The following is a 25393-nucleotide window of genomic DNA, read 5'->3' on the forward strand; positions in this document are numbered from 1 at the left end:
CAGGGCAGCCGTGTACAGCCCCGGCCAGGAGAGCGTCCAGAGTGTCTGAGGACCAGCCAGGAGGCAGCTGGGGGCTAGAGGGGAGGGCGGGGGAGGGCTAGGAGTGGAAAGTAGGTGATGTGGGCATGGTGACTGGATCCAGCTGGTCAAGGGCCTTGTGGACTCTTATAAAGACTGAGGCTTTTCCTCTGAGGGAGATGGGACGTGGATAAGGTCCCACTCACGTCTACGCAGGTCACTCCAGTCATGGAGCTGAGACAAGGCTGCAGGGGTGAAGCTGGAAGGCCGGTTAAGAGGCTGCTGAGTAACTCAGGGGAGGGGCAAGGAGGCCGGGCCAGGTGACAGTCGTGGCAGTGGTAGCAAAATTAGCAAAGCAACTTCATCCTAGTTATCCGACATTAATTCAAAGATACACCAAGCCATTGAAGAGCCCTCAGTCACTTCTGTTTTTAAATGGAGTGGCCTCGCTTTTTTATTTTTATTTTTTTTGGTGGCACCACGAGACGGGTGGGATCTCAGTTCCTCGACCAGGGATTGAACCTGGGCCCTGGGCGGTGAAAGTGTGGAGTCCTAACCCCTGGAAAGCCAGGGAATTCCCAGAATGGCCTCCCTTTAAATGGCACGGTCATTTCTTGCCTTCCTGGCCCTGCGTCCTCCCCATTCCCCAGTCCCACCTGCCAGCGGCCCATCCAGCTGATCCTGGCTCCGTCTCCTGGTGTCTCATCCCAGCTCTCTCCCACGGCCTGGCAGCTCCAGGGACAGAACATGCCTCCTGCTGGACTTGGTCCAGTGGTACCAACACTGGGTCCCATCCATGTGGGCCGATCTCACCAGGACTGGCCCGACGGGTGGGCAGCCCTGCTGACCGAAGACCAGCAGATGGGTTGAGGTGAGACTGGGAAGAAAGGAAGAGACCCATCCGCTAAGAGGGAAGTAAGAGAAGAGCAAGATGCTTTTCCATGTGGATACCCAGAGGGTGTGATTCTAGAACGATCTCTAGAATGATGAATACTGCCAGTCACTGAGTGCCCATCCTATGCTATCACTGGGCAGGCACTTTTGCATCCTCTGATCTCACCACAATTTTAAGATGTAGGATTGCCCCCGAATTACGAATGAAGAGGTTGACCTCAGACAGGTTTAGAAAAAGGTCAAGGTAATACATCTAGCCACGCAGAGAGATTCCATCCCAGGCCTGTTCCTGCAAAGCCTAAATCCTCTTCCTTCGTGACTGTCCCTGTCTCTTGGACAGGTAGGAATGTGTCAGAGGGTCTTTGCTCCCTTTCCCAAAAGAGAATCCATGGAAGGAAGCTTGTCCCAGGCCTGGCTTGGACCACAGACACTATCAACAACCCCCATGCGTTCATCTGTCCTGGTTTCTGTGTTTGTGTTCACGGGCTTTTGAGTCTTTTTTCAGGCATGTCTGTCTTTCCTGTTTCCCTAAGATTCTCAGCTCCTCAGGGGAGGGACTGAACCATATATTTCTTGTTTCCGGTTCCACAGCTCTGCGCTCCGCACTCTGTATCCAGGGAGCGCTCGGTGGATGTTACTGATGGGCTGGCTCAGGCCCCGTCTGCCCACATGAGCCATTTTGAGCAGCTTTGACTGGAATACGAACAGAGCCAGTTAAAGCCGAAGAAGCGGTCTGGTCGATCCTCTCCTCCCTCCCCACCCGCGTTCCAAGTGCAGCCGGGAGAAGCTGGTCCACCTCCTATCAGATCTGTCCTTCGTGAAGGAAGACAAGGCTGCAAAGGCCCCAGGTTCTCCCGGAAAGGCAGCCAGAGCTCTCCCTGCCACTGGAACTTGTCAGACGAATCCTGATTCTCCCAAGTGACTGGCTCGAGGCTTGCAATGGCCATTTTCCCACCATTCCCTCCATCTCCGCCTGACTAATAGCCCTGCACACCTGCTCCTTGCCCGGCAGAAAGGAACAAATGCGACCTGGTTCTCTGTGCCCCTTCTCTGTCCTCCTGGGAAGTGACAGGGAGAAAGGTGATTCTTAAAATTTAAAAAAAAAGTCTGTGATTACCTAAGAATTAACTCACTTAGTCCATAAACAGATACTTGAACAAAGTAGTGAGTTCATCAAGAAAGTAAACTGGCTACAAAACAGGTCAAGATATGTTCAGCTTTTTAAATCCTGAAACCCTACCTTTTAGGCATCAATATTAAAAGGAAAGAGAAAATAAAATACACAAACACATTTGCTTGTGAACACATTACTTAATGTGTCCTCTGATTCAAACCGGTCATATTGGTTAGCTCTTGGAAGAGGAACGGGTGTCCGGGGGACAGGAGTGGGAGGGAGACTTTTCACAATAAAGTCTTTGGAATATTTTAAACCTTGCTAACAGCACTTACATAGCTTATTTAAGAAGTAAAGAGATACGAGTTTTTTCAAAGCAAGAATGGGGACAGCAAAGCAACAGAGACATGAAATCACCCAAGCTCTAGACCACACCAACAAATGATTTCCCTATAACACAGGCCATCACAATGACCCCATCATACTCAGATTTTGGGAAAGGCGGCATGTGAAAATAACTTCTTCTACAGGGATCAACTGCTTAAGAGATGCTGGGTGCCTTTATCGTGTTCCGTCAAGCACAGACCAGAATGACTGGATGGTTAATCTTAGGAAGGAAAAGTGGTGAAGAAGCGGTGCATGGGTTGACCCCAACTGTGCTTGTGACGTCACAGAGTTCAGCAAAAACAGAGAGGAAGGAGAAACAACAATCGCTCCGCGACTGGCATCCCCCCAAGTCAACCGTGAATGGCTCCATCCTAGACCCAGCCGGCTCAGTCCTCCATCGCTTTGGGCCTTGGTATGAAAGGCAGGAAGAAAATTTAAAAACAAGGAAGGAAAGAAAAAGATCAAGGTGAGAGGCAAGAGCAAGCAGTCAAGGGCATCACGTAAAAGGTGTGGACATAGCAGTGGGGATGGAGAGGGCTTGCTCTCACCTCCACCTGTCCAACCCAGCCTGAAGTCAAAGGGAGGTTGTAAAAGCCTGCGGGCCAATTCCTCAGCCTCCTAAGAAGAGCCTCTCCTGCAGCAAAGGTCAGATGCCACGGCTGGTTCCCAGCCATCCTTGGGGGCTCTATGTACTTCCAGCTGTGAGGCAGCTGCTTCCAGCCCCACGTGAGGGCGTGTGACCTGTGGAGAGGGAAAAAGAACTCTGTGTGGCGGGGGGAATATCCCCCTCAACGAAAGTCTCCTCTTCCTTTTCTCTAGGAACTGTCAGCTTCAAGGTGACATCACTCATGAGCTGCTTTCCATTTACAGATAAAAAGAGAGAGGAGAGAGAGGGAGAGACACAAGCACAGATGTGAATTACTGGGTACTGCTGAGTGGCTCCCCTACTGAGCCTGTTGCTATGGCAACACACTCCGGTTATGGACCACTTTGGATGGGGGGTGGTGGGGGGGATGCAAAGAATTACAGGGAAGCATCACGATAACAGCAGTGTGAGTTTGGGCCTAGGCTTTCTGTATTTCTGAAGTATTCTTAGTATAGATGCATTTTTTGTTTTAACCCCTGCATATTCAGCTGTCGTGAAGCATCTCCAAAACTCTCACACTTTGCAAAATGGAAGGCATTTGCCCCATCTTCTTTTCTATGCTCATACCTTTCCATCATTCAGAGTGCCTCTCTAGGCCTGTTTTCCCTAAGTAAAGCAGGAGGGTGTTGGATGTCTCCCCTAAACACACTTTATTACACCTGCCTATTCAAGATTGCTATATTGAACCTTGCATCTATAATATGGATTTACTAGGTCCATCATATTTATACTTTGAGCATCACCCTTGTTCTGTGCCTTCTTCCCACAGTGACTATTCCAGGGTGGAGAAAACTGTGAGAAGACCAAGCTCTGGTCAATTTTATTGTGGGAGCAGTGGTTGAGGAAGGCAACTTCATTGCCATCACAGATCTTAGACGGGAAGGGGCCTAAGTAAGAGTCTGGTTATCCAGTCTATTAAGTGGTGGTCCAATCTCTTCCTGACTACCTCTAGGGACAGTTACTTCACCGCCTCCAGACAAGGCCTATTCAATTACTTAGCAATTTTCTTCTGAAAAATGCTCAGAGTACTGGTTTTCTCATGGGCAGGACTGTCTTCTCACACCATCAGGCCCTTCTACGACATGGTAAACCCCTCATGAGTGCCAGGCACCCTGAATTTTATTGAATTCTCACATGGATTCCATGAGGAGGGCATTATTATCCCCACTTTACAGATGAGAAAAGTGAGGTTCAGAGAGGTACATGCCCAAAGCCACTTGCCGAGCAAGCAGGAGAGCTGAGATTGGACCCCCATTGTGTCTGACTTGCTGTCTCCTAGACATGATGATAAGAAGGATGATGACGAAGCCAGTTTGGACCAGCTGGAGGGGGATGGAGAGGCTGGATCCTGACTCTGTCTGCAGCCACTGACCTGCTCTCAGAGCCGCAGTCTAAGTGGTATGGGTTGGAGTTCGATGTCACCGAGCCCATGATTGCTGCGGCAATTACATTCATTCTCACCACCTCCCTCTTCCTAAACAGAGGGACAGCAGGGCTGGGCAGGAGGGATGCCTGGCAGGAGCCAGAGGTCATCCACCCAGTCCTGGGTTTATGGTCCTACTTGGGGTGGTGGGGGGACGCTTAAATACATTATTCCCTGAGGTTACTGCCGGGTCACAGCAGGTATCGGCATGTACAACAGTAATAACAATATCATAACTACCATTTATGGAGTGTTTATATACACCAGGCCCTATCTGAGATGCCTTTATAATCATGATTTTATATAACTGGCTCAAAAAGTTAAAGTGATGTGCCCAAGTTCCCCTAGCTAGTAAGTGGCAGGACATCAACCTTGGTCCAGCTGGTTTCAAATCCCTGCTCTTTCCAACACAGTTCACCAAGCCCCCGAGTCATGCATTCAGTCGACAAAAGATTTATTGAGTACCTACCAAGGCAGGCACTAGTCCTGGAGGTGCTCAGGATACATCAGTAAATAAAATCAAGATCCTGGACCTCGTGGGAGGTGAGGGGGTGTGCTATGGAAAAAAGAAATCCCAAAGAACACAAATAAAAACCAGAGCGGGAGAAGAAGGACCAGGGATGCTGGGGCAAGGCAGGGTGGTGCTGGTGACGCAGGTGAGCTCAGCAGAGGTCAGGGTGGGCCCACCGGGCAGGGGGGGGATCAGAGCCAGTGCTCAGTGAGGGACTCAGCCAGAGCCCCGGGGGGGGGGGGCGGGGAGAGTTCCAGACAGAAAGACTGCATAGGGCAGAGGCCCTACAGGGGGGCTGTTTCTGGCTTGTTGGAGGAACAGCAAGGAGGCTGGGGGGGCGCTAAAGTGGAGTGAGTGAGTTCAGAGACGCGGTTTGGGAGAGAACGGAGGCGGGTGTGATGATTTCAGTTCCTCCCTGAATGAGCCGGAAGCCTCTGCAGGGTTCTGAGCAGGTGTCGCAGCACCCACCTTCTATTGTCCAAGGGGCGCTCCGGCTGGCATGTTGAGGGTAGAGTGTAGGGGTCCAGGAGAATCCATGGTGAGATGGTGTTGGCTCAGGGTGACAACAGGGGTGGCCAGACCCTGGATGTTTTTCCAGGAAATACATTTTCAGGGGTCTTCTGACCGTTCGAGTGCAGGGTATTGAGGAAAGAGAGACGTCAAGGATGGCTCCGAGGCCTGGGGCCTGAACTGCTAGAAGAGTCCCTCCCCCCAGCCTCCCGCCCAGCTGAGATGTGTCAGGTTCGGGCGCAGGGGGGCTTGGCTGGAGGGGGCGATGAGCTGGGTTTCAGACATGTTGAGTTTGGGACGTCTGTTAGCCTCGCAGAGATGCCAAGAAGGCCTTTGGAGGTATTTTGAATGTGGGAAGTATTTTAGAACATCTATAAATAGGTATGTCTTTGAAGATTTCAGGTATAAGCTTCAGTCATCAGGGGAACAAAAACAGGTAACAAACTTCTTGTTTCCCATAAGACACCATATGGCTGAAGTGCCATAGTAGTCGATACAATAGAAATTCCAGACCTGGGTGGGCAGGAAAAGAGGAGGGAAGTAACCCAGAACATGAGAGGAAGCTGGCCTGGGGTGAGTAACTTTTGTTCCAGATGATCACGAGCTGAATGCATTCAAAGAAACCTATGTCTGAGGACTCCAGTGAATTGGAAACAAGTACTTTATCTGAAGGGAGAGTCCAAATCTTGTGTACAGATCTGGAAATAAAAAGCATGATTCACTTCACAGCGGGTTAACAAAAGTTCTTGGGAACTAACACTTAACCAGAAGTTCACCAGAGGGCCCAAAGGTGAATTATTGTTCCTTCTTCCCCTGAATTCAGCAGGAAGGAACTGCAGAATTGTTCTTCTGTCTGCCTCCACCGCAAAGTTACTATCGTGTTACCAAATTTCTTTGGCCAAGTACTACAGGTCTTAGAAAAAGGACAGGGCTGTCAGGCAATGATTGAAGCTCCCATTTTAGATAAGTCACTGCCTTTCCTCCTGGAACCTGAGCTGCTCTGTGTGCCTTTTGATATTTCTACTTTGTGATGCATGGAAATGAACCTCATCAATTCAGATCTTAGGAATCACCAGCCATGGCTGTGAAGTTTGGCGTAGAAAATAATCAGGGAGACGTTGAGAAGAAGCCACACCGTCCCAATCTGAGCAAAGTTCAGGGATTTCATATAAAATGCCCAGGTGAGTCCTTCTTGGCAATGCAAAGCTGAGATTTTCACATGACAAGGAAGATTTTCAGTCTTGTTGGAGAAAACCGGGTGCCTTGTCATGGAACCCAGGCAGACCCCTCGACAGTCTCATCTGTTTCTTTGTCCTGGGCTTTGGATTCTGCATGTAAAACCTCTCATCGTTATCACCAACAGAGTTTATGATTAGTGCTGGGATCTCTGTGCATTGAATTAAACAAAGGCCGTCCGGGCCCTTGTGGGCACTGGCAGTCTTTTTTGGATGGAGAGTGCAAGGAAGCACCTCTATTACATCATTTTGGCCCTTTCACACATCATCCCAGTAGCTCCACTGTGCTTCCGGGTGACAGCCCCCGTCATCGGAAGCCAGCTTAGAACAGGGAAGTGGGTTTGCAGGCTCCTAAAGAACCATGGGTACTACCTACAGAGGGCGATGGGCATCTGACCACACACACACACACACCATTCCACTTGAGTATCAAATGTCTACCGGCATTACCCCCATTACTGCTGTAGCTGGAAACCAATCAAAACCATTCCATTAGATAAAATTAGCTATATATGCTTCATATACTACAATGATAACTATCCATTTGTATCTGTTTCCTCACCACACTGTGAGTCCCTTAATGACAAGGACGGGGGCCTTTCAACCTTATATCCACAGCCGGAAGCCCTCAGCCCAGTACACAGTGAGTGCCTGATAAATATTGATTGACCAAATGTGGAAACTGAGGCATGGGTCTCGTCCTCAGGGCCATCTTGAGACCTAAGTCTGGACACAAGCTCAGGATTTCCATTCGCAAACTCATGCTTTTGCCAGAGGGTTGATGAAAGCTTGAGCTCCAAGCTATGCATGATCCACAAAGAATTTTTTCTAAGCTCATTTCTAAGAAGGGACCAAGGAGCCGTGTGCCTTTTTACCCTGGACCCAGGCTTTCATGCCTCTGCCCAATGGATGCGGCCCATCCACCACGGAGAGTGCAGCATCCTTGTGGTCTGTTCAGAGCATCACAGCCATGGCTGCTCTGCCACCCCCAACCCCCCAAGCTGCAGGAGAAACGTCAGACAGGAGGGGAGATGCTGCCACACTGCAGACTGCGTTCTGCTTATCCTGCCGAGGGTCATGCTTTGAAAATATCTCTAATTTTGTTTTCATAGCTTGTTAACCTTTTCCTTCCCAAAACAACGCCGGTGTTTGTTTTGGCTCCTTTCGTGTATTGAGGACGGGTCTGAGTTGGATGCACAAAAGCATTTTTCCCTTAATCTCATTACAAGGGCTCCTCACTCTTGAATTCTTCCCAGGGCTCACTTGCTGTGAAGTGATTTCCTCTTGGAATCGTTTTTCTCTTTGTGAAGCTGGGAGAGCCAGTATGTTTGGTTTTGTAGGGAAACAGGGAGAGATAGCAAAGACAAAGGCGAAGAAAGCAAAACCCAGTGATACAGTGACGCCTTGGGGAGTTCTAGTATAAAATGGACCCATCCTAAAATTTCTGCCCCTTCGAGCAGCCATACCCAAATTCTAATTTGCGTGAGGGTGCCACGCTGAGGTCATTCTTCTCACCGTCGTCTCTCATCTACCTGAAGTTTATAAAATGTGTGACCAGAAGGGCCAGTGCTTTCACAGCAGGCATTTCTCATGTGTTCAGAGTATCTTGTTTCATCCTTTCGGCCCCCGGAATGCTGTACACCTGCCTGCGTGGCCACCGTGACTTGGTTCCCACAGGCGTGTGACATTCCCAGCCTGTTCCTTCTAAGCATGGTGGACAAATTCACCTTGATTGTCTACTCTTAGGTTTTAACATTCATCGTCAAGTCCTGAAGGAATTTTAAGTTTAACCGGTGTTTTGTTCATTTTTCCGTCCTTCACCAAAGTATTCCTTTCCCCTTGGAACGGTTTCTTAAATTGCATCTGCAAACACAAAACTGAAACGAGGGGCAGAGGGTTCTGGAAGATGCATCGTGGAGCTGGGGGAAACTGACAAAGAACCTCACCGACCAGACCAATCGGCCGTGGCCTGAACCATTCCAGTGACCGAGGAAAAGGGCCAGGCACGTTTTGCCTATTGTATATTGTACGAACTATTGTGTATTGTATGAATTGTATATTGTATGTAGATTGCATACACACTATCGCATAGAACGGGAAACATGCCTTTACCTTTTTCAGGACCACGTTTTACCTTACACCTGAAACAGAGAACGGTGCACCCTACCCTTCGAGAGGCAGTGTGAGCCAGTGGATAGGGCAGGTGTTTGCAGCAGCCTTTCTGGGACCGAGCCCCGGCCCTTTCCCTCGTTGGCAAGTGACTTCCTCGCAGCTATGAGATGTGCGTGGGGTACCAGGCAGCATCCTTTCTTCCCCCGTTAAGCATTAATTTGGACGTGAACTGAGAGACAGGAAATATACGGTACAGTCCCCGTTCTTTGCAAGCACGGAATCCAGTGAAACTTACAAAGAGAAAAGGATATAAGCAAATTCTTGACAGCATCTCCCATGTACTCACACGTTCTCTCCCGCTATTTCTTTATTCTATTTTCATGTAAAAACGCGTGTGGGTGAGGGAAGGATTCTGGTAGGCGTCCGGTCCTGGTCCCTCAGCACTTATCAATCACCGTTCATCTTGGCGGCTCACAGCCCCCATGCCCGTGTGCTGAAGAGGAATGACTCATCCGAACTCAAACAGCAGTGCTGACAGTTAATTGAATTCCAGGGCTAAAGTTCCTTCCTACCTACGGCAACTCTCCACAGCTCAGAGCTCCAGATTGCTCGAAGCGAGGCTGCAGTGTTTATGAGAGAGAGGGTGCCTTTTTCCAAGTGATTGAAAGGTCATGTTTATGGGTAAGATTCCATTTCTCTTCGACTTCCAGGCTTAGAACTTATGCAAACTTGGTCCAGGAGAAATCCAGACAGTAATCAGAGCCGAAGATTGCTGTTAGCATCTTCCTACAAGGCAGAGGGCAATGGCAGACCAGCTTCTTTGTACTCCCGACCTAAACGCTGTAATTGGCAAGCAGCTGGTCCCTCCTTTGATAATCCTTTATCTTCTCCGCAATGACCAGGGGTGGTCGCTGTTTGGTGGCTGCCTCGCTGCTGTATAGAAGGAGGGAAATTAATGCATGCGCAGAGAATTTCATTGAGGAAAGATTTATTTCTAGAGTCCCTTCACAACGTGTGTACATTTCAAGAGGAAAGTGAGGATGCCAAGTGAGGAAGATGATTGTTTCCATTGGGGGCATCAAGTATCGGGCGGCTGGGTTGGTCGGCCTGACGGACGCTGGGTTGTCATGGATTAAAGTGGAAGCAAGCGCTGATCCATGCAGGGAGCAGACGATTCATTCACGTGGTTTAGCAGACTGTCGTCGTGATCATGTGCACACAAAAGCAAACACACTTTTTGGGAGATTCCAAGTTAGGCTGTGGAGTCTGGGAAAGCCATCCCCAGCGTGAGCCCTGGCCCCTCCAGAAGCTCCGTTTACGGTGATGGTTTCTCACGGTGGGTCACTGACCCTTTCTCTCTGGTTCCCGGTTATATTCAGGATTTAACTGAGACAAGATGACAACACAGGTGAACTCCTCCGGTTCTTCCCCTCTTGAATTGTTCTTTGTTCTCAGCCAGGCCCAGGTCACAGTACACAGCTTGCACGGGCCTGTCTGTGCAGGACCCAGCCAAAGTTGTAAACATCAGGCAGCAGAAAGAGGCTTTAGGCCTGGGGTAGTGAGTGGGCAGCCCAGCCCTGCAAGTCCCACACCCTTGCAGAAACGACTTTGGGGTCCCTCTCAGTTCTTAGTGCAGCCAACTCACTTTCTGACTGTGGCCCTAACGATCAGAGAAATGTCTACACTGGCAGAAAGCTTGGTGATCTACACCTTCAACCACCTCTGGTTACAGAAGAAAAATCTGACTCCCACGTAGTCATAGTAGAAAGTCTGAATCAGATCTCTGTCCTGACTTGCGATAAGTCCCTTCTCAGACCACCGTAGGCCAGCAGTGTGTCGGGCATGGAGTGGTAGGGAGCTTTAGACCGGCTGATTTGGTTTGGAAACACTGGTCTTTAAGACACTTCTATCCGACAGAACCCTTCCTTCTCCTTTTCCTATAAATGGTTGCAGAAATTCGTTCAAGAGATGCCAATTTGAGTCCTGGCTAATTAGCTAAAGTTCTTTTAGAGACTTTTTTTTTTTTTTTAATTTTGTGTGTAGTTGATTTACAATGCTGTGTTAGTTTCTGGCATACAGCAAAGTGATTCAGATGTATATATATATTCGGATATATATATACTCTTTTTCATATTCTCTTCCATTACGTGGATACGTTCTTAACCCCTTTGGGTCTTGGTTTCTTTCCCTGAAAAATCTAGAATAATAGTGATAATAATAATACCTTACATGCTGAACTGTCAGGGTTACCATGAGGATCTAATGAATAATGAACACGAAATTATTTGAAAAGTATAAAGTTCTCAAAGTATCATGTCATGTTACTGATAATAATAATTTCACTGCATTCCCATCCCTTAAGAACAAACAACCGAACTCTTACTTCTTTGACTTTCACCAAAACAAGGCTTTCTCTGACCTTTGCCCTTTGGGCTGTTGGCTGCTCCCAAGCATTGACCACCTGCTGCTTGGGGTTGGATTGTGACCCTGATATTCACCTTTGGTGTGACCTAGTCAATTTCTTTTTTTTTTTTTTAATTGTATTTTTATTTATTTATTTATTTTTGGCCGTGTTGGGTCTTCGTTTCTGTGCGAGGGCTTTCTCCAGTTGCGGCGAGCGGGGGCCCCTCTTCATCGCGGTGCGCGGGCCTCTCACTATCGCGGCCTCTCTTTTTGCGGAGCACAGGCTCCAGACGCGCAGGCTCAGTAGTTGTGGCTAACGGGCCTAGTTACTCCGCGGCATGTGGGACCTTCCCGGACCAGGGCTCGAACCCGTGTCCCCTGCATTGGCAGGTGGACTCTCAACCACTGTGCCACCAGGGAAGCCCATGTCCTAGTCAATTTCTTACCCCCTTTCTGTTTCTGTTGTTCCCCTGTGACATCGATGTAATCATTCAGAGATGGTGGCGGTCTTGCCTTGCAGAACACAGATGCTGAATTGTTGTTAAAGCATCCCTATCATCACAGAAGTGTTTGATGGGCACGTGCTGTGTGTTTGAGCTTTGCTCATGGGTGTCCAAGCTCGGCATTCAAGGCCCTCTATGGTCCAGGCCTGTCCTGCTTTCCCAGTCATGTTCCTTCTGCTGCTGGGAATGCCTTCCCTTTTCTCCCCCTGTGTTTCCAGCTCTGCCTCTGTTGGCCCTTCTACTGCTGCTCCGTCGTGGCCCCCCGCATCCAGTCTTCTGAGGCCTGAGCATCTGCTCCTCCCTCCTTGAGGGTTTCCCTGAGCGTCTCAGCAAAAGGCACCGCTTCACTCTCAGAGTTTCCAGGACTCTTCTGCTGAATTTCTTTCATACCGCCTTTCTCGTTCTGCCCTGTGTCTTAGATCTTCACCGGCATGTTTTCTCTGAAATAAATACTTGCTGAATGAAGGAACAAATGTATTGTCTTGGAATAATTGATTTATGCTTGTAGCTGCCTCTATAATTAGGCGACAAGGTCTTAACAGGCAGGGACCACATCTTATCCACAAATATAATTCAATTAACCAACACGTTGGAGGAACCAGGCTGACGTGACCCCGGAGGAGGTGCTTTCAGGGTGGGGACAGAGTACGCGAGACACATTTCTGCCCTTAAACTCACAATCTAGTTGGAAAGGTAAGACCAAAAGATGCACAGAGAAAACACCCCAAATGTCCATCAACAGGGGAAGGAATGAAAAAGTGAAATTATTGTATCCATGTGGAACACTACCACTCAGCCATAAAAATTAACCAACTAGTGATAACGCTCAGCATTGATGACTCTCAACAAAGTCATGTTGAGCAAAAGAAGCCAGACATCAAAAACGATCTACCGTTTGATTCCATTCATAGGATGCTCTAGAAGAGGAAGAGGAAGCTATGATAATAGAAATCAGATCAGTGGTGGGCTGGGCTGTCTGGGTGGGTGGTGGGTGGTGGTGAAGGAAGAGGATCACAGCGGAACTTTTCAGGGTGGTGGTGACATGTACACGTTGTCATCAAACTGTATACACTTCAATCCTGTGCATCTTATTGTATGTAAATTATACTCCAACTAAGTCAACTTAAAAATGAGTTGAGGGCTTCCCTGGTGGCGCAGTGGTTGAGAGTCCGCCTGCCGATGCAGGGGACACGGGTTCGTGCCCCGGTCCGGGAGGATCCCACATGCCACGGAACGGCTTGGCCCGTGAGCCATGGCCGCTGGGCCTGCACGTCCGGAGCCTGTGCTCCGCAACGGGAGAGGCCGCAGCAGTGAGAGGCCCGTGTACCGCAAAAAAAAAAAATGAGTTGAGAAATAAAAGTACTTTATTTTTTTTGAAGAGTTCTTTTTCTTAATGTTTATGTTTATAGAAATATAGTTGATTTACAATGTTGTGTTAGTTTCTGCTGTACAGCAAAGTGATTCAGTTACACACGTATTCTTTTCCATTATGGTTTATTACAGGATATTGAATATAGTTCCCAGTGCTACACTGCAGGACCCTGTTGTTTATCTATTTTATACACAGTAGTTTGTATCTGCTACTCCCAAACCCCTAATTTATCCCTCCTCCTGCCATTCCCCTTTGGTAACCGTAAGTTTGTTTTCTTATATACCACTAAATAGTACTTTAAAATGTAAAAACCAGTCCAGGACAACAGTGGAAGAGATATAGCAAGTCAGGATTAAGAGTAAAGATTAATTATAGAGACGATAATTGCATTGAGGGTCCGAGGGGGGCACTCTCCCATCAGGCCATGGTGGCCTTTAAAGCAGGGACTCGTGCAGAACCTTGAGGATGATAAAGGGGAGGAAGGTTGTGCGCCAGCTGTGTTGGTCTCAACCCTCATCATAGCCCCAGGACCCCAGAAAGCACTTAGCAAATAATTTTTTGCTACAAGAGATGAACTCTGAAGAATGAGTTCTTTCACCCTGTGTCCTGGGAATGTGGGCACATGCCAGGCCAAGGCCACGCCCACATGGGTTTGTGGGCACTTCATGTCTCTGACCCTTTGCCCAAGCTGTTCCCTCGCCCTGGAACCCCCTCCCTCCCTGTTCTCCACTGGAGAAATCTTGTTCCTTTCCCAAGACTCAGGTTCTCTTGCATGGGGGCTTTAAGGACCTGCCCCTGCTGTCCCTCCAGGTGGGGTTCTCTCTCTTGGTCAGGCTCTCACGGTGCCTCAGTCCTTCTGCTGCCCTGATACTCTCCCGTCGTACCCTGGTTAGCAGTCTCCAGTGCGTCTGTGAATAATTCCTAATTAGGTGCTTGCCATGTAACCAGTCTTTGTTTTTCTTCTTCTTCTTTTTTAGTGTGCACAAGAGGCAATGCCACATATTCAGGGCTGGCTAAGGGTTTCATTTTCAAGCCAAGCCCTGCTACTTGGTGGGATATACCCCTCCAACTGTCCACCTTTGCAGGGTGGCTGCGTTCTGTAGATTCCTGACCCATAGGTAGCCCAGTGACCTGCAGAAGCAGTTCTCTCAAAGGTTCCCTGAGCGCCCAGCAGCGAGAACCCAGAGGGCTGTGAGCTGCTGTCATCATGCATGTCTGCAAGTAGTAAATTGCACCCAGTGAATTTCTAGCAGTAAAATCTTCCTGTCAATCAGCCCTGCTCCCTGGGGGGCGGGGGACCAGAAAAGGGCGATCGCTCACAGAATCATAGGACAGCTAATGGTAGACAAATCTAAAATGACCATCTAGTCCAAAAGATGGGAAGACTGAGTTTTAAAAGGTGAAATGATAGTCTCACTATGGGGACCTTCAAAAGCCAACAGAGAAACAAGAGAAACCCTTTTTGTCCTCCTCAAAACGCAGGGGGTGGCGAGGAAAAAAAATCAATCAAAAGTCACCTGGAACAGAACCCATCAGTAAGGAAAGACATGCTATTTTCAAAGTTTCTAAAAGGATATTAGTAACAGTCGGGGGGAAAGAAACCCACATAAAAACTGCACTTGATAAAGGCCTTTTGGAAGCAGATAAAGGTGTGCTTTGCTGCCTCGCGGCCTTGAGCCTTTCACTCTGCTTTGTCCAGCTGGGTTTGGAGATTGAGGTCTGGGAGTGTGATTGTTTATCTGTTCCAAGTGATACTGGAGTTGTTTGCTTTGAACAATGTGACTTTGTTCCTTTGTTGGATGCGGCCAGCAGCAGAAATGTTGCTTAGGGAAGGAAAAAAACATATCAGGAACTTGCTCAAAGTAAAAGGGGGTTTTGCGGGTTAAATACTGGCGCAAGAGCCGAGGCAGCTGAGCTGAATCTCTATCAAGGCAGAGACTCGGCTGTCCCGGGGGCAGGGAGGGACATGCCTCGACTGATTCCCTTTCCAGGGCAGCCCTGGGACAGAGGCACTGGCCCTGGGTTATTTCCAAGAAGTTGCTCAGAGCAATTTATCAGAAGCCGGCAGAGAGAGCCTCATTTTTTTTAAAAGATCATTCGCTATTTGCTTCTCCCAGAAGAGGGGATCTATTACCTGCCTTCTGCAGGGCAAGGAGACAGACCGGAAGCTGAGAGCCCTGGCTGATGTGAGCCGCAGCTCGCTAAGTACGCCTACTGTGTGCCAAGCAGTGTACCAAACAGCTTTAAACACTGTCTGTGTATCACCTATAGTTAAAGCATCCAACGACCTAATGGGACAGGTTCAGGGCTGCACGGCACAACCAGCTCACAAAGCCCACTGTGTGTATCGCCTCCCACCCGCATGTTCGGTGACATCATGGTACTAACTTGAAACTGACCGTGATGGATTCGTATAGCCACTATGGAGAACAGTACGGAGGTTCTTTAAAAGCCTAAAAATAGAGCTACCATATGATCCTGTAATCCCACTCCTGGGCATACATCCAAAGAAAACCATAATTCAAAAAGATACATGCACCCCAATGTTCACCGCAGCACTATTTACAATAGCCAAGACTTGGAAGCAACCTAAGTGTCCATCAACAGATGAATGGATAAAGATCTGGTGTATATACACAATGGAATATTACTCAGCCATTAAAAAAGGAAATAATGCCATTTGCAGCAACATGGATGGACCTAGAGATTATCATGCTAAGTGAAGTAAGTCAGACAAACATCATAAGATATCACTTATATGTGGAATCTTTAAAAATGATACAGATGAACTTATTTTCAAAACAAAAATAGACTCTCAGACATAGAAAACAAACTTATGGTTACCAAAGAGGAATGGCAGGAAGAGGGATAAATTCGGAGTTTGGGATTAACATACACACATGACTATATTTAAAGGTAATCAACAAGGACTTAGTGTATAGCACAGGGAACACAGGTTATCTTGCAGTAGCCTATAATGGGAGAGAATGAAAAAAAAAGAATATATATATATATATATATATATAACTGAATCACTTTGCTGTACTCCTAAAACTAACACAACATTGTAAATCAACTACATTTCAATAAAAATTATTTTTAAAAAAAGAAATCGGCCATAATGGAAGTATTTACACCATGGAAACTGGCAAATGCTAGAACATCAGAAGTTTCTTTTTTGCTTGGTTGGTGTTTTTGAGAGCTCGCTGTTCACTGTTTACCACTGGACAGACACGAGACTCTCCCCAGTTTACAGAGGAGAAATTGAGGTCTTAAGGAACTTGTCTGGGGGCACACAGGTTTCAAGTCCTCCAAAGAAAAGGCCTTCTGCTGAGACTTCCTGCAGGGTGCATTGGGTTCCTTAGGAGAAGGGCTAGAAGGGGCAAGGGAGGCTGGAGGGGAGGGGTAGAAAAAGGAACGTTTGCAGTTAAATTGTCAGCAAGAGTGAGGGAAGGTGATTTCATTGGATAGGTCACCAGCCAGGGGTCTGCAGGACTCAGACAACAAGATTTTCCTCGGAGACTTCCTGGCAGCCTCAGGAGCTACTGGGAGAAAGAGACCAAAGAGACCTTCCTGAAATGGGGGTCCTGGGAGCCCTGGGTGGGCCCGGTGGCTGCTCTGAGGCCTGTCCGGAGGTGAGGGCGGGGGAGGAAGCCTGGAGGATTCCTGGGGAGCCGCCCCCTGGAACCTGCTTTGAAGCGCACCCCCTGAGGTGAGAGGCTGTGCTCAGGGGCTGGGAGAAGCGGGTGTGACCTGGCCCAGCACCCTGCCCTCGCGACCTGCCCTAGGACCAGCCTTCCTCACTTCCTCTTTGGGACAAGAAACCAGTATTCCATCCCATCCACCCTCGAAGTGCACTGGCCATGCCGGAGGCCGCCAGCCTCTCAGGAGTGAAAAGGTCACGGTAGGGCTGGTGTGCCCTGTCTCCGTGTGCCTGTCAAGCTGGTAAGCAAACCTCAAGCCTCTGTGCTGGCCGGGGCAGGGCTGGGACAGCCAGGTTGTCAGGGAGCTGTCCCACGGAGGGTCGGACATCTGCAGAGAAGACTCCGGGATGCAGACAACGTGGGTGTGCCTTCTGGGTCACCTATGAGGACTTGTGACATGGGGGGAGGGGGAGGGGGTGGAGCTGGGGTTCTGAGGGGAGGGATGCGGATGGCAGAGATGGACAGGGAATTCCTGAGTTTTGCTGACCAGGTGAGAAGGGGGCGCTGCCCTCCCCACCTCTACGGCTGCAGCATCTCCTTCCTCCAGCTTGGTCATCGCTCAGGGATGGATAGTGGCTACCAAAGCTGGCTGGTAAGTTTCTATGACTTTTCTGCCACGGAGGTCCCAAGTCATCTCAGGGGCCACGTCGGACATCCACAGCCCATGTGTGGGATATTTACTTCCCACTCCAAAGTGGGCTCCAGAAAACCCAGCTTTGGGTCTCAGAGAGAGATCACTACACTTCCAGTCAAGCCTGTGGCCAATAAACAATGCCACTGAAACACTGTCGAGCACCATTTTTTCTTTCCTTGTGTAAATCGGAACCGTCAAGGGCGCCATTATAAATGGCCTCTTTGTTGTGCATCAGGAAACTTTACAAGATAATGGAGACGGGATCGCGATGCTGTTTGGAGTTCCTCCCCCTCCCTTCTTAGCTTTCTAAATCTTTCCTGGCTTTGTGGCTTTGCTGCCTAGCACAGTAGTAAATGATGTATGAAATGAAGCATTTCTTCCCTCCAGCCAAGCAATGGCTCTGCCATCATTGCCCCAAGATTTATTATTTGGAGTTGTGTTTGGACTCGCTACAGTCAGAATAGCCCATCAGTGCTTTTTGTTTGTTTGTTTAAGACCAAGAAGGGAGGGGAGGAAAAGGGAGAAAAGCAAGAAAGATTTGTGTAATAAGAAAAATAGACTGGGTCTGTAATGCCAAAACATTGGTTGGACTGACTTCTCCCTAATATATATATATATATATATATATATATGTATATATATATATATATATAGCGTCTTTATTGGAGTATAATTGCTTTACATTGTTGTGTTAGTTTCTGCTGTATAACAAAGTGAAGCAGCTATATGTATACATACATCCCCATATCCCCTCCCTCTTGCGTCTCCCTCCCACCCTCCCTATCCCACCCCTCCAGGCGGTCACAAAGCACCAAGCTGATCTCCCTGTGCTATGCGGCTGCTTCCCACTAGCTATCTGTTTTACGTTTGGTAGTGTATATATGTCCATGCCACTCTCTCGCTTCTTCCCAGCCTACCCTTCCCCCTCCCCGTGTCCTCAAGTCCATTCCCTACGTCTGCGTCTTTATTCCTGTCCTGCCCGTAGGTTCATCAGAACCATTTTTTTTTTAGATTCAGCGGAGGAAAGGCCTTCTCCATTATGTTCTGTACCCTCTCCTGTGGGACTCAGCCCTTCCCTCTTGGTCATGGCGGTCTCATCAGACGGTTTATTGCCTTTGGGGCAAACATATGCAGACTTGGTTGTGTTTGTTGTTTAGCAAAATATTACAAAAATGTGTGACTACCTGTCAACTTGTACAGATCTCATTTTTCTGTAAGCTTTCCCCATCAGGAATCTCCATGTGATTCCTGCTTCCTTTCAACTGATCTTCTTGCGTTTGTTGTTTGTGACCACATAATTAGCTTCTAATTATAGTTTGTCCATTCTCTAATTATCTACGTACAAAATTTGGCCCAATTATTTTTCGGCAGAGAATATCATCACTTGTTCCCTAGTTATTTCTGGAAAGATTCTTGGCCCTACAGTCTGAATTCAAATCCCAGCTTTGTTTCTTCCTAGTTCTGTCACCTGAAAAAAATGGACTTTATTTCCCTGTGCCTGAATTTCTCCTATATGGAAGCATATTGGGGCACATAATGTGTTTGCAAAAGTTATTCATTTTTTTATATTACTTCAAATACACGTGCGGTCTTTCTCACCACCCCATGCGGGCTATGGGCTTCATGAAGTCAAGAATCCTGTTGCACATTTCTTGGATCAGTTGTAGTATCAAGTACAGTGTTGGATGTTTGTTGATTGACAAGCTGTTCCTCCAGCTTGGAAATAATGAAAACTATTTCCCAAACTCTTTTTTTTTTCTGTCGGTTTGGGTTTTAGCCAGTGTATTCTTATAAGCCAAATGATAATTTGAGTTACTGGAAGCAACACAAAATATGCTCCCAAGTTCAATAAGCAAAAGCAATAGATCTAAATGACAAGCTCCATGTACCAGAAGAGGCCACACATTCATCTTTCTGTGGGATCAATTCGGGGCAGATGCGATATCACTTGTAAAACAAGCAGTGATTCTGTGTTCCCTGTAATGGATGTATTCTATTTCTACATCTTGAATCAACATGGGTTTTACCTGAGTTTACTAATCATAGCTACATTTATTGAGTACATACTATGCAGGGGTGTGTTGATAAATAGGCTCTTGGGGGAAAATAAAGCCCTGCTTTGTAGCATCTGCTGATTTCCATGGAGGAAATACTCTTGCCATGGTCAATTTCAAGCTACTGACATGACATCACTGAACAAATGATTAGCCCCCAGCCACCTCCCCTACTATGGCTGATGCTATACATATATTAGCAATAACTTTCACAACACCCCTACAAGGAAGATATTATTGTTCCCACGCTGTCAGTGAGGAAGCAGGTTTGAAAAACGCTTTGCCCCAAATCGCAGAGCTAGTAAGAGGTGACTTAAGGATTAAACCAAGGTCTACATGACTCCCAAATCCACGGTTTTCCCAGTACATCACATTTCCCTGATATAATGTGGTGAATGAATGCGTGAATATGGTGGCCCACTAGTCACAAATCCTGGCAGGACTGGATGAGCAGGATTGTGTCTAGAGAAAGATCCAAGACTGCCCAAGAACTCCTGACCCAACCTTGAGAGACATGAAATTTCTCACAACTTACAAGATGGTCCGTACCCATTGGGTTAGTCAGGCAGTGTTATCTTGCGTAGTCCTGGCACATCTCTGTGTGATATAATTAACCCAGCCATGTGGTACCTACTCTGTGTCCAGCAGCACCAAGGTCAGTGTGTCTAGGGGAGAGTGTGGAAGGAAGTCCTCCGCACAGAAGGGGTCGGAAGGGACGCCATCATGCCCGCCCCTCCAACAGCTGCTAGCGGGCAAAGTATGTCGGTTTTCAATGATCCTGTGGTGTGACCAGAAGGGGAATTTTCAGCACATCGCAAAAGAGGTTTCAAATGAGTTCTTCAGGTCCGGGTTCTTTCTTCTGGTAACTCCGGATCTGCCAGCTTCTCCCTGTCTTTAAAACTGGCACAATCGTGTTCATCTCTTTATATCCCCAGGGGATTAATGAATTCATGTCTGTGAAGGCTATAAAACCCTCAGATGACAGGAAGCATACAAACACATATTGCTTTTCTTTTCCTCCCATGACTTGGTTTTCTGGATGTCACATCTTGCTATCGTAAGACTTAGATGTAACCAAAGCAAACAAAATAATTGCTTTCCATACTTATTGCTGTTGTAAAGGGGTCCTGTGTTATGAAATAATAATCATGACAAAAATAATAACATCTTGTGTCTGTGTAGCACCTTTCTTCTGAGGAGCTCAAAGCACTTTACAGACACAGGAAAAATCGTCAACAGACAATTTATAGGGAAAAAAATTGACTCATGTTGTAAGGAGTTACTCTGTGAGGGATAATGGTTCTGTTATTTTCACAAATTGACTGGCAAACACAGTATCTATTTCTGGTCTAAACCAGGAATGAAAAAGCCACGTAGGAGGAAAGCAAGGGGACTCGGGGTGAGCAAGGAGATCGAGAGGGCTCCTCTTCTGGTTATTTACCTGAACGCAGTCTAGACGCAGTCTGGGACAATTCTGACCCCAACTGACCCCATGACAAAAGGCTGCTCATTGACCTGGATGTTAATATCAAGGGACAGCTGCCTGCTTTCTAGACCTTCCTTGGGGTTCCTCTCTGGGGTCCAGACAGAGCTTGTTGGATCATCTCAGCAGATGTTGGAGGGTGAAGCTTGGAACCCATCCTCAGAGTGCCTCTCCTAAATGAATGGTAGGCCTCACCCTGCTTCTTAAATACTTGCCCCCAATTCCCTATGGCTTCTGAGTTTACCTCCCAATACTCGCCCAAAATCCACGAGGCGCAGACAACCAGCTATAGACCTCAGAGGGGACTCTGAAGTATCAGAAAGAGAAATTAAGTAAACAATCTCATTTACAATTGCATCAAAAGGAATAAAGTATCTAGGAATATATTTGACCAAGGAGACGGAAGACCTGAATGCTGATCTTGATGAAAAAAATTGAAGAGAACACAAACAGATGAGCAGATATCTCAGGCTCATGGATCAGAAGAATGAATATTGTTAAAATGACCATACTCCCCTAGGCAATCTACAGATTCAGTGTATTCCTTATCAAAATAACCAATGGCATTTTTCACAGAACAAGAACAAATAATCCTAAAGTTTGTATGGATCCACAAAAGACACCAATAGCCAAAACAATCTTGAGAAAGAAGAACAAAGCTGGAGGAATCACACTCCCTGGTTTCAAAGTATAGGACAAAGCTATAGTAATCAAAACAGTATGCTACTGACACAAAAACAGACACATAGATCAATGGAACAGAATACAGAGCCCAGAAATAAACCCACACTTATATGGTCGATTAACCTACAGCAAAGGAGGCAAGAATATACAGTGGGGAAAAGACAGTCTCTTCAATAAATGGTGTTGGGAAAACTAGGCACTACATGTGAAATAATAAAGCTAGACCACTTTCTTACACCATAAACAAAAATAAACTCTACGTGGATTAAAGACTTGTAAGATCTGAAACTATGAAACTCCTAGACGAAAACATAGGCAGTACACTCTTCAACATCAGTCTTAGCAATATATTTGTGGATCTGTCTTTTCAGGCAAGGGCAACAAAAGCAAAAATAAATAAATGGGGCTACATCAAACTAAAAGGCTTTTGCACAGTGAAGGAAACCAACAATAAAGCAAAAAATCAGCCTACTGAATGGGAGAAGATATTTGCAAGTGATATGTCCATTAAGGGGTTAATATCCAAAATAGATAAAGAATTCATACAACTCAATATAAAAAAAAAATCTGATTAAAAATGGGCAGAGGACCAGAACAGACATTTTTCCAAAGAAGACATACAGATGGCCAATAAGCACATGAAAAGATGCTCAACGTCACTAATCATCAGGGAAATGCAAATCAAAACCATGATAAGATATCACCTCACCCTTGTCAGAATGCCATTTCAAAAACGACAAGAAATAACAAGTGTTGGTGAGGATGTGTGGAAAAAGGAACCCTTGTGCACTGTTGGTGGGAATGTAACTTGGTGCAGGCACTATGGAGAACAGTACGGAGGTTCCTCAAAAAACTAAAGATAGAACTATCATACAATCCAGAATTCCACTTGTGGGTATTTATCTGAAGAAAGTGAAAACACTAATTTGTAAAGAAATACGCAGCCCAATGTTCATAACAACTTTATCTACAGTAGCCACGATACAAAAGCAATCTAAGTGTCCATCATTCAGCTGAATGAACAGGTGAAGGGAGTGGGGGGGGATGGGCAAAATAGGTGAAGGGGATTAAGTGATACACACTTCCAGTTATAAAATAAATAAATCCCAGGGATGTAATGTACAGCATAGGGAATACAGTCAATAACACTGTAATAAGCTTGTATGATGACAGATGGTAACTAGACTGACAGCGATGATCATCTCATAATATATAAGAATATCAAATCACTATGTTGTATGCCTGAAACTAATATAGTATTGTAAATCAATTATACTTACAAAAATAATTTGGAAGTTATCGTATTTTACAAAAATAGTGCTGCCTTGTGAAATAAACCTTTTTCACTCTGAACAGAAATGAAAGTAGGGGGCCCTACAAAATGCATGCAGCCCACTCAGAAACACTAACATTGTTTCAAAGGGTTGCTGTTCTAGGTTAGGAATCCTTGCTCTGGAAAGGAACCTATTGGAGCGGGAACAAAAGTACCATGTATTTTGGGTTTGGAAGGTTGTCTTCCTGCAAAGAAAGCAGGGAAGGACAAAGTAAAGTAAGGAAAGCTGAGGGCGCCTGGAGAAAAAGGCAAGAAAGGCGCTCAGCAGCAGTTTCTCTCTCTGTAGAGGAGAAATAAAAAGTTCTCAAATCCAACTTTGAACCCACTTGGCTTCCCCCAATTCAATGTTGACGCTGCCCAGGTGAGAGCAACCCAGTGTCCCCCCCCACCCCAGGGGACTCAAACCCAGGGTGGGGACGGGCCACTGCACCCAGGAGGTATTGCCCCAGCTCAACCTCCCGGTCCATCCACCCCTTTCTTCCAGAAATCTTCGTTTCCCTGTGCTTCCCGTGGGATTTTCTGCCTCAACTCTGGGCTGCCCATTCCGCTCAGCTCTCAAGCGTGTTATCCAGGTAGATGGGTGTTAGTGAGAGAAAGTCTGGCGCGGGTAGGAAGGGGAGGCTGATCCCTGATTCTCAACACCTTTTCCAGCTCCGTGCTCCACGCAGCTGTGTGTATGAGAGAGAAAAACAAGGTGTGTGTGTGTGTGTGTGTGCGTGTGCGTGTGCGTGCGTGTGTGTGTGTGCGCTCACGCGTACGCAAGCAGAGTGGGCCGGAGCAGAGCTTTCATCACCGAAACGAAGAGTTCCTGTTTATAAACATTTGCTCACTATTTATATATGGGGAGGGAATTAACCACAAAACATGACCCACAACTTCAGGGCCTCCATTTTCACATCCTTCACACCACATACACTTTCTCTCTCTACCCCAAAGCCACTGAGTAGAAAATAATTTCTATCAGAACTACCAACAGGAAGAACACACTAAGGCCTATGGAGGGGGTAGGGGAGACCCTCACGCTTGGCCTGTGGGGTTACTCTGGGAAAAGTTATCAAACGGGCAGAATGTGTGCCCCTATCAGTTAAATAGTCCCTTTTGCAGTCTCTCTCTTCAACCCTTTCCTCCCGCCAACCGCCATGTAAAATGCTGTGCAGGACGGGGCCGGGGGGGCTGGGGGTTGGGCAGCTACGTGTCAGCTCTCTGATGGAGGTGGCAATGGCTTAAGGCATTTACTCTTTCCAGACCTTTCTGAAGCCCCCAAAGAGTTTGAGATCCAAACCAAAAGTATCTCTGTAGGATTTGAGGCACCATCTTGGGCAGGGGGGCAAAGCACCCATTTGTAGGAAAAGCGGAGCTCCAAGTGAGGCTGCCTACAATCCATTTGTGTCCTCAGCACCATCAGGGGGTGCCACCTAAATACAGCTTCCTCTTGGGGCCAGCCCCCCTGCTTCCCCCAAACCCGCTCTTACCCCCTCACCACCCACCCCCAGACATTTTCTGTGGAAACGGGCCAAGGACAGGGCCTCACACCCACCTCAGCAGATCATGGTGCATTTGACCAAATAATCCCAAACCCGGGCTGCTTTTGTAGAAACTTTTATCGATGGGACACTCCTTAGATCAGGGCCGTTTCATTGGGACAGACTAAAAATAATACAAGTCAATGGATATTGAGTGTTTAATATATGCCAAATTTGGTGCTAAATGTTTGACATACATGACCTCATTTTGTCCTTAAAACAGCCCTAGGAGGGAGACACTATTATTCTCCCCATTTTGTGATTGAGAAAACGGAGGCTTGGAGAAGTTAAGTAACTTGCCCAAAGTCACACAGTCAGCAGCAGGGCCAGGCCCCGAGTCTGTCTGATTCCAAAGCTTCTTCTCCTACTCTCTCCATTTGTACACAAAAAGATCGTTTTCTGGAAGGTTCTAAACCTCTCTTGCATTCAGTCCTAGACAGAATTAGCAGAAAAGCGTCTTCCATGGCAGAGGGAACCTGGGAGACAAAGCAGCAGGAAATGCACAGCAAACATAAGGTTGGTGCTGTGGGTGAAGGGCCGCAACCTCAAAACATTCAGCAGGACCGCCCCTCACATGCGGCCCCGACCACAAGCAGCATCCTCTCTAGACGGTATGTGGATCTGATGATGGTCCCCAGGTTGGAGCACGATTGCTTCTCCGAAAGGTTTCCAGCAAATGCCTCTAGGCTGTCCTCTTCCTTCCATCTTTCCTGTCTGCCTCCTTCCTTCCTCCCCTCTGCTAGTCCTGAGGGACAGGGCTCTGCTGGGTGGCCTGGAGACACGACCCCTTCTGCATCTATTTCCTCGTCTGGTTTGTAAAATGAGCAGAGGAGTTCCACTCCCGAGAGAG

The sequence above is a fragment of the Delphinapterus leucas genome, chromosome 16 (genome assembly GCF_059928025.1).
Source record: "Delphinapterus leucas isolate spDelLeu-1000000601 "Yukka" chromosome 16, BTC_Dleu_Yukka2, whole genome shotgun sequence".
Lineage (NCBI taxonomy): Eukaryota > Metazoa > Chordata > Mammalia > Artiodactyla > Monodontidae > Delphinapterus > Delphinapterus leucas.